The sequence below is a fragment of the Strix aluco genome, chromosome 5 (assembly GCF_031877795.1).
Source record: "Strix aluco isolate bStrAlu1 chromosome 5, bStrAlu1.hap1, whole genome shotgun sequence".
NCBI classification, from domain to species: domain Eukaryota; kingdom Metazoa; phylum Chordata; class Aves; order Strigiformes; family Strigidae; genus Strix; species Strix aluco.
Window position 1 is genome coordinate 49220871 of NC_133935.1, and position 7233 is coordinate 49228103.

Genomic DNA, 7233 nt, shown 5'->3' on the forward strand with positions numbered 1-7233 from the left:
TTCATGGAAAACCTGCCTCACCTTGTCTAGTATGCAAATCAGCGGTAAGATGAACTTAAAAGGTGACAGAAAATGTTGCTGGGTGTGCACCCACCACCCAAGACTACCAGACCTGAGACAACGCTGGAACCTGGGGTGGCGATCTAGACTCTTTGACTCTCTTTCTCTCCCTTTTCTTTTACTGCCTTTCTTTTCTTTTCTTTCTTATAGACTTACCAATAAGAGGCCACATAGCTTACTATCCTTTTCCATGCTTGTTTCTACCACAAGTAAAACATTTTAACTGGTTGTTTCTGTTGTTTCAGCTTAATTTAACCCGAGAGGATCACAAGACCTTTACCACTCCCTGGGCTCTCAGTCCAGGTTGTAACACTGCTCTCATGAATGACATCATGACATCATGAATGACTACTCACAGGGGCCAAGTTCAAGCCACTGACTAGAAGACAAAAGGTTATAATACACAATCTTTTTTAGATCTCTTAGCAGAGATGATCAGCCAATGATCCTCTGTCTAGATCTGGTCTGCAAATCAGTTAATCTGGTCTGTGGAAAGAAAAGAGATACTTCAGCAGACTGTACTTCCGAAGTTTCTCCATTGATTTCAGTGGGAGCTACTCATGAGAAGGAAATTGAAGGACTTTGTTCCTGGTACTGTCATGGAAAGAAAAGCTCTAATGAAATTATCTTTGGAAGTGTACCACTGCAAGTCAGGAATTTTGAAATTAATCCAACGTATCATATTTAATTGCATATATTTTCTAAAAGCTGTTAAGTACTGAAGGCTCTGGTTTATCTGAAATTGAAAAGGCATCCAAGACTAAATTGATTGAAACGTGACTTTTGGGCACTGAGACTGAGCAGCTGCGATAAGGACCAGATTGCTGGTTGGGTGGCATTTTCCTTTCCAACAGTATTGGGAACTTTAGATTTTTCTACAGATTGAAAGAAAATACTAGAAAGCATTGTGTTTGTGCAGACCAGCTGTAAACACAGAAAGGCCCACTGTGCCCTTTTTGTAAAGGCCCTGAGAGCATCCCCCCACTGGGAGGTCTGGCTGCCAGGGCTTGGGGACAATGCAGAGTCAGTGCAGCTAAGGGAGAGGCCCCCAGGCAGTGCCGCAGGGAGGCTGCAGCTGGGACCCAGCTCAGTCTCGGTCCCAGAGAAGCTGCTTCCAGCTGAGGCCACAGTGCTGGGTCCCTACCTGAGCGACAGTTCCCACTGTGTTGCTGCCTGGCCTCAGCCCATCGCCATGCGGTGGCTTTCCTATAGCTGGGAAAGTGTGGAGTCAGGATCAACTGCAAAAGTCTTGCGTTTGACAAATCCCACTTAGCAAGTCCACAAAGAGCGAGAGGGACGCTCGGGCCTCTCCCGGGGACCAGTAGGGGTAGGGTCAGGCTCAGCCTGCGGCTCCACACCTGCATCCCCTGCAGCCAACCCAAAGACTGATGCTATCTTCAGCCAGAGGTGGATGAGGCCCTCCAGGAATGCTCTCAGCTTGCTCACTTTCTCTGGTGGGCATTATCTGGAGGAAATCATTTTCTGAAGAAACTCAAGATATGCATGTCACAGTGATGTCATATTTGACTTATAAGGGACTCCACGATTTTTGCCAACTGCTGTTTACACAAAACTCAATTAGAATGGTGTCCCGGGGGGCTGCTCATACGCATGACAGACAGAAGACAGGCTGAGACAATAAAGAAACTTCAGTTTTAGTTAGGACATGCTGACAAAACTGTTAATATTTGATTTGTGTGGCACTGGATGACCTACCAGTCCAAACGGATGGGGCAGGAGCACATGATAGCACTTCTGGTGAATTATCCAGAGTACGCAGTTTGGTATTTATACTGGCTTTATATTGTCTGCGGGGAACTGGCAATATCTAGTCTGGCATAAAACTGGCGTGGTATGGGCAGAATATGCTCATACTAATATAAACTGGAACGTTTTTTTAGCACATTCTAATCATGTGCCTGAAGCATTTTGCACCATAAGGCTGCAGCGTTTTGGTGCAGTACTCAGTGCCATAAAATATTCCTGTGTGTTGCCTAACATAATTCCAACTGAAAAGCTGAGCTGTAGTAACCAAAGGCTTACACAGTGTTAAGAAGCTCTCGTTCTTGTGAACAGCCAGAACTGTGTGTCAGAACCAGGTACACAGTCAAACAGATTCCTTGCAATACCTAAATACAGCTAAGAAATGGATTAGTATCAGCTGCTGTGTGTACCTAGTGCAGACAAATGTGAGGAGAACACGGAGCTATTCAGGCTGGCGGTAGTCCAGTACTATGAGATCCTGCCGGCTTGCAGATTTGTGTTGGGCTATCTACTGAGGGCAGCTAGAGCTTGGCTCATTCAGATGTCCTGCTTACAATATTTACTGGCACTCTTTGAGGGGAGATAAGTTTCTAAATTTGTTTTTCACAAACTTTCAAAGCCAGGTACCATCACTGGCAGGGACACCAGTGGCATCAGCGGTGGTGGCCACTGCTAGAGACAGCAGGTCTTATACCTGGTTGCAAAGTATACATGAGGAGAATGCATGAACACAGTTGGGGAACCTCTGCTATACCACTCTATCAATGCCTTCAAATCACCTCATTAGAAGGCACTGGAGCTAGTCGAGTAATTGTGTGCATCAAATCTAGTTTTCCGAGACACAATGTAGCTGACACAGTAGTATCTAAGAATTTTGTAGTCTGTGGATAAATACAGGTTTGTGTATGTAACTGATGGAGCATTATTCTTAATCGTGTGGGCTGGTAGGGGTCAGGAGGGAAGAGGCACTCATTGAGAAAGACTGAAGAATCAAAGTCTGGTCTGTGTTTAGTATAGGTACATGATCAAGCTGTACCAGTGAAGGCTTGCCATCTGCTGATATTTTGTTTAACAAAAAGTGAAAACAAGAAGAACATTTGCATTGCAATTACTGGAGGGTTAATGGATAAAGTGGCAGATAAAAAAGTTGATAGGACTCAGGATCTTGAGAACTGCTGCCACTTCATAAAAATAATTCTGTGCGTCTCTGTGACAGAAAACCATCACACCAAAAGCCGCTACGGTGACCCAAGAAATGCGTACTACAGAGCAATATGCAACTTCTTCTCCAGATGCCATCAGTGAGGGAGAAAGGGGGTAACAAGCCAGCTACTCCTGGTATCTACAGTGAATGAGTTCCTGAAAATGAGGGGGAATATATGATCTATGCAAGTGCCATGGCTCTTCCTGTAGCTGGGTGCTAAAGTTGTTTCGCTTTTGATCATATTGTCCCCTTCCTAGTCCATCCTCAACAGTTACAGCTACTGGTACAGTGTATTTGAAGCTACTAATAACATCTCTTTCAATATTTGTACTATAAACCACAGCTGGTTTACATACATTTTTTTCATCTTTTATCATCTTTTTTATAGAGAACAGATAAAATACAGATATCAGCACAGATGACAGACAGTGGCAAACTGCACTGACAGATCATAATTACCAGAGCAAGAAAAGTTTTTAGATGTGCCTTTACCACAATGTTGCCAGATGAACTGTGTTGACCTAGACACAGAAAACCCAAACTTGTCTGAACATTTTTACTCTGTCCTACAAGACTGTTGGAATGGACTTCTCTCTGTCCACTCCCTGAAGGGCACTGCCAGGAGTGCCAGGCAAGAGGAAGAGCTGCTCACATTTGGATTCCAAAAGGTAAAGGACAATCTCCTTCAGACAGTGTGGCTAATTCCCACTCTCTTAATGAGCCTTCCCTTCTAAATGGCTATGAGTCAGCACCACGAAGTGTGATTTCTTACTGATGTATGTATATGGCACCAGTAGTGTGGTAGCAGATTATTGTTACAGACGGCATGCAAAGCAAAGTATGAAGTGAAAAGAAAAATGACAAAAGTTTCATTTAACAGAAAGTTCAGCACGTCTCTTCCAAAACCTTTTCTTAATACGATCATAGGGAGTTTTGGCCGTCTAGCAGATGGGCCACTACAGTGACTATTAGCCTCTTTGCCTTCCCTTTTGAAGTTGAACTGCATTACCTTGCTAACACAGCTGAGCCCGCCAACCCGAGCTGTGAGATACCCAAGGCCAAGCTCATGTTTCCGTTGTTACAGTGCAGTTACCAGTGCATCAGACCATCCCAGGACTGCACACGTCCTGCCAACAGGAGTTACTCCCTGAGGGGTTGTCATAACAGATTATTTATGCCAGCATTGCACAATTTTGCTACTGCACTGCGTAAATCTTACGCACCTTTAAAAACAGAAAGGACAGTATTTCTATGTTATGAACAGTCATGTAGACTGGTAATGACTGAGCGTGTAGAGCTGCACAAATATCACAAAGTAACACTCTGTGCTTCCTACAGAAACAGAGATCAGTATTGTTTATAGCTACAAGTTGGGTGTATGCTTCTTTCCTAAAGGATGAGCAGCTATGGTTTCACTGTGCTCTCCGGGCAAACATTAGATCAAAATTAGATCAAAATGACACATGCTTTCCTACTTTTCTTTTTCTTCTAATGTAAGAAGTGAAGTTGGCCACCGTTGCCCTTGCATCAGCTACACACATTTGAGATACTTTGTTCTGTTTCTGAACTTGAATTCCACATATTTAAAAAAATATCATGTGCTTTTATAATCAAAATAAGCTCATGATTAGCACATACCAAACTATGGTTAGAAATCTTGTATTATTCTCAGTTTAGAGAGGGAGGAATGATAGAAATGCTAAGGATGCTGATTTCAAAAGTGGTCTGATCTGAGATATTTTGGAGTTTCAACCCTGAGTAGCCACAGAGGCCAGCAGCCCTTGGTTATGGAAAGCTCTGCTGCATGTGTCTGGCCTTGGGTGGGTAAAAGTTGAAGTTCTCTAAGGCAGCAGTCACTTTTGACAGTGTTTTGCCCTAAGAGATAGCGCACAATGCACAAAAGAGTGGATGGTGGGCTGAGAGTTGGACCTGTCTATCCACATTTCATGTTCATTTTATGACCTCTTTTACGGTTAGAAAGATGAACTACATAGGTGTCTCTGCAATTCAGAAGGAAATTGTATCAGAGGGACAGACTAATTTAAGATGGCAACAGTTAATGCTTTTGCCAAGCTCAAGAACCACAACTGAGACATGAAGCCAGGACATCTTCAAATCCAGACCCCTGTAAGCAACAAAACACTGCCCTTTAATGACTGCTGGGTCAACTCAGCCACTTGAAAAAGGGATTGAAATGAGTACTAAAATTAAAGTAGTTTTAATACTGCAGTTTCTGAATGAGTTGTAAAATAAGCTGGGACAAGTTTACACAAGAAACGTTTGCTATAAAGAGTAAAACCATGGGACCTGAGCCAGGCCAGCGGTGCTGCTGCTCCTCCTTTGCTCCTGTACCAGTAGGTGCCAGAGGCTACAGACTCTGTAGGCAGAAAACACGTTTCATTGCTCTCATTTGATTCCCTCAGGCTGACACATGGAGTGGAGTTGACAGGCTCCACTGCAAGCTGTGTCTAGCCTTCTTTGGCTAGAGGGAGAATTGCTGATACATCGTGCTTCGAGTTTTTGCAGTGGAGAGCATAAATGTTAAAGCAAAAGAAAAGAAAGAGACGTTAGGTTACCACCTCTTTAAGGCAGGGTTGCCTGTGGTATACAAGTTTACAAGCAGCGTGAGAAACAGGTCATAAAAAGGTCCCCATTTAGTTAGAAGTAATAGACAGTTAGCTTTTCACAGGCTGATGTTCAAGTGAAAGGTGCTCAGGGAAAAATCTAACTTAATCAAGCACTTGAAGTCAGGACTCAAGAAGGCTGCGGTCAAGATACAGAGGTCAAAGATAAGGGTCAGGATATGCAGCAAGACATAGTGAAGCTTACAGGCAAACAAACGAGTGAAAAGAAAAATATATGGGTCACATTATCCATTCGAAATTAAATACATAAAAAATTAAAAGAATTTTCATATGTAGTTTAGGAAGACAAACCACATCTGTTGATTCATTTTAAGAACAGCAACAAGAAGGTCTAAATCTGGAGTAAGTGTGAGCAAGGTAAAATTAAACTTATACTTGCTTTATAGGAAGTAAAGGAGGAAGATGGTCAACCTCTCAAGTGTTACAGAAATGTGAAGTGACTTGACCTCAAAATTATTTAAATCTGTTATGTAGCAACACAAGCTTTAAATGCTTTTTTTTTTTTTTAAACAATGGAATTCAATAATACAGACCAGTTACCAAGGGATGCACATTTACATCAGTCCCTGCTAGTTTATTTTCCAGAAAGCTGTAAACAATCTTCTCCTTTTCAAGACCGTGAGTTTGTGAATGCACTGCAACTTTTTCCACACATGGATCAATTTTTATGATTTCATTATTTATTCAGCACTCATATGAAAATATTGTTATCAGCCTCCACATTTTAGCATTCTTACATCATATTACCTTGAATAACTGTGTGTTCAGTAGTATACACTGAAGTAGCTAGTATACATCAGCACTGATAAAGAGCATGAGGTAAAGATCCTGGTAGTTCAGTGGTTGACATATTTACTAAAGTGCTTCCTCCACATCAGCTATTCCTATCTCTTAGCTATAAGGAGAAGATTTAAAATGCAATTTAAATCAATCAGTGCATATGGAGGAATGTGAATTCCATTGTTTCGGGATAATTTATTTTGCTTTATCTTAAAAAAATGGAAAGACATTGTTAAGAAATATAATACCCTGCACTTCAAGAGGGTGTGGTGTCATGTTACGTTTCTGCATTAAAGAATCAAACCCATCTCTGAATCCAGGCAGCCCCAAACCATCTATAAATGCATTATTAGAGTTCGGTTAATTGGAAAACACCCTAAAAACATACTGAAATTATGTTTGGCCTGATTTCCATACATATCAAAGAGGAGAGATTCCTGGCAAACCTTGAATCTGTATTTTGAAGAAGGAGTTTGCCAGCTGGCTTTTCACATTCTGTAACAAGTTTGTGCATTACTTTAGAAAATGTACTGAACTAGACCTGATTGAACATTGTGAAATAAACCATTGTAATAACAAAACAAACAATTTCGTGGACCTAGCAGTTTCAAGTGTAATCAGCAAGCAAATTATAACAAAATTATGGTCTTGATCTTGAAGTTCATTAATAAAGATATGTGAAACTTGGCAACACTATCAATGCAGCACATTTCTTCCTTTTTTTCCCCTGCTGTTTATGTTGCAGAAGATTTTACTTTGCTCGCAAGCCTTTCATTACGG

General features: G+C 41.7%; 1 long non-coding RNA gene across 3 annotated transcripts in view; it reads left to right on the forward strand.

Moving 5' to 3' along the window:
• LOC141924577 (uncharacterized) overlaps positions 1-7073 on the forward strand; it is a 47319-nt gene extending 40246 nt beyond the window's left edge. For all 3 annotated transcript variants that reach the window (XR_012623580.1, XR_012623579.1, XR_012623581.1), the window contains one exon: positions 306-7073. This is a non-coding gene — a long non-coding RNA (uncharacterized LOC141924577). The remainder of the gene's footprint in view (positions 1-305) is intronic.
• Positions 7074-7233: the final 160 nt, after the last annotated feature.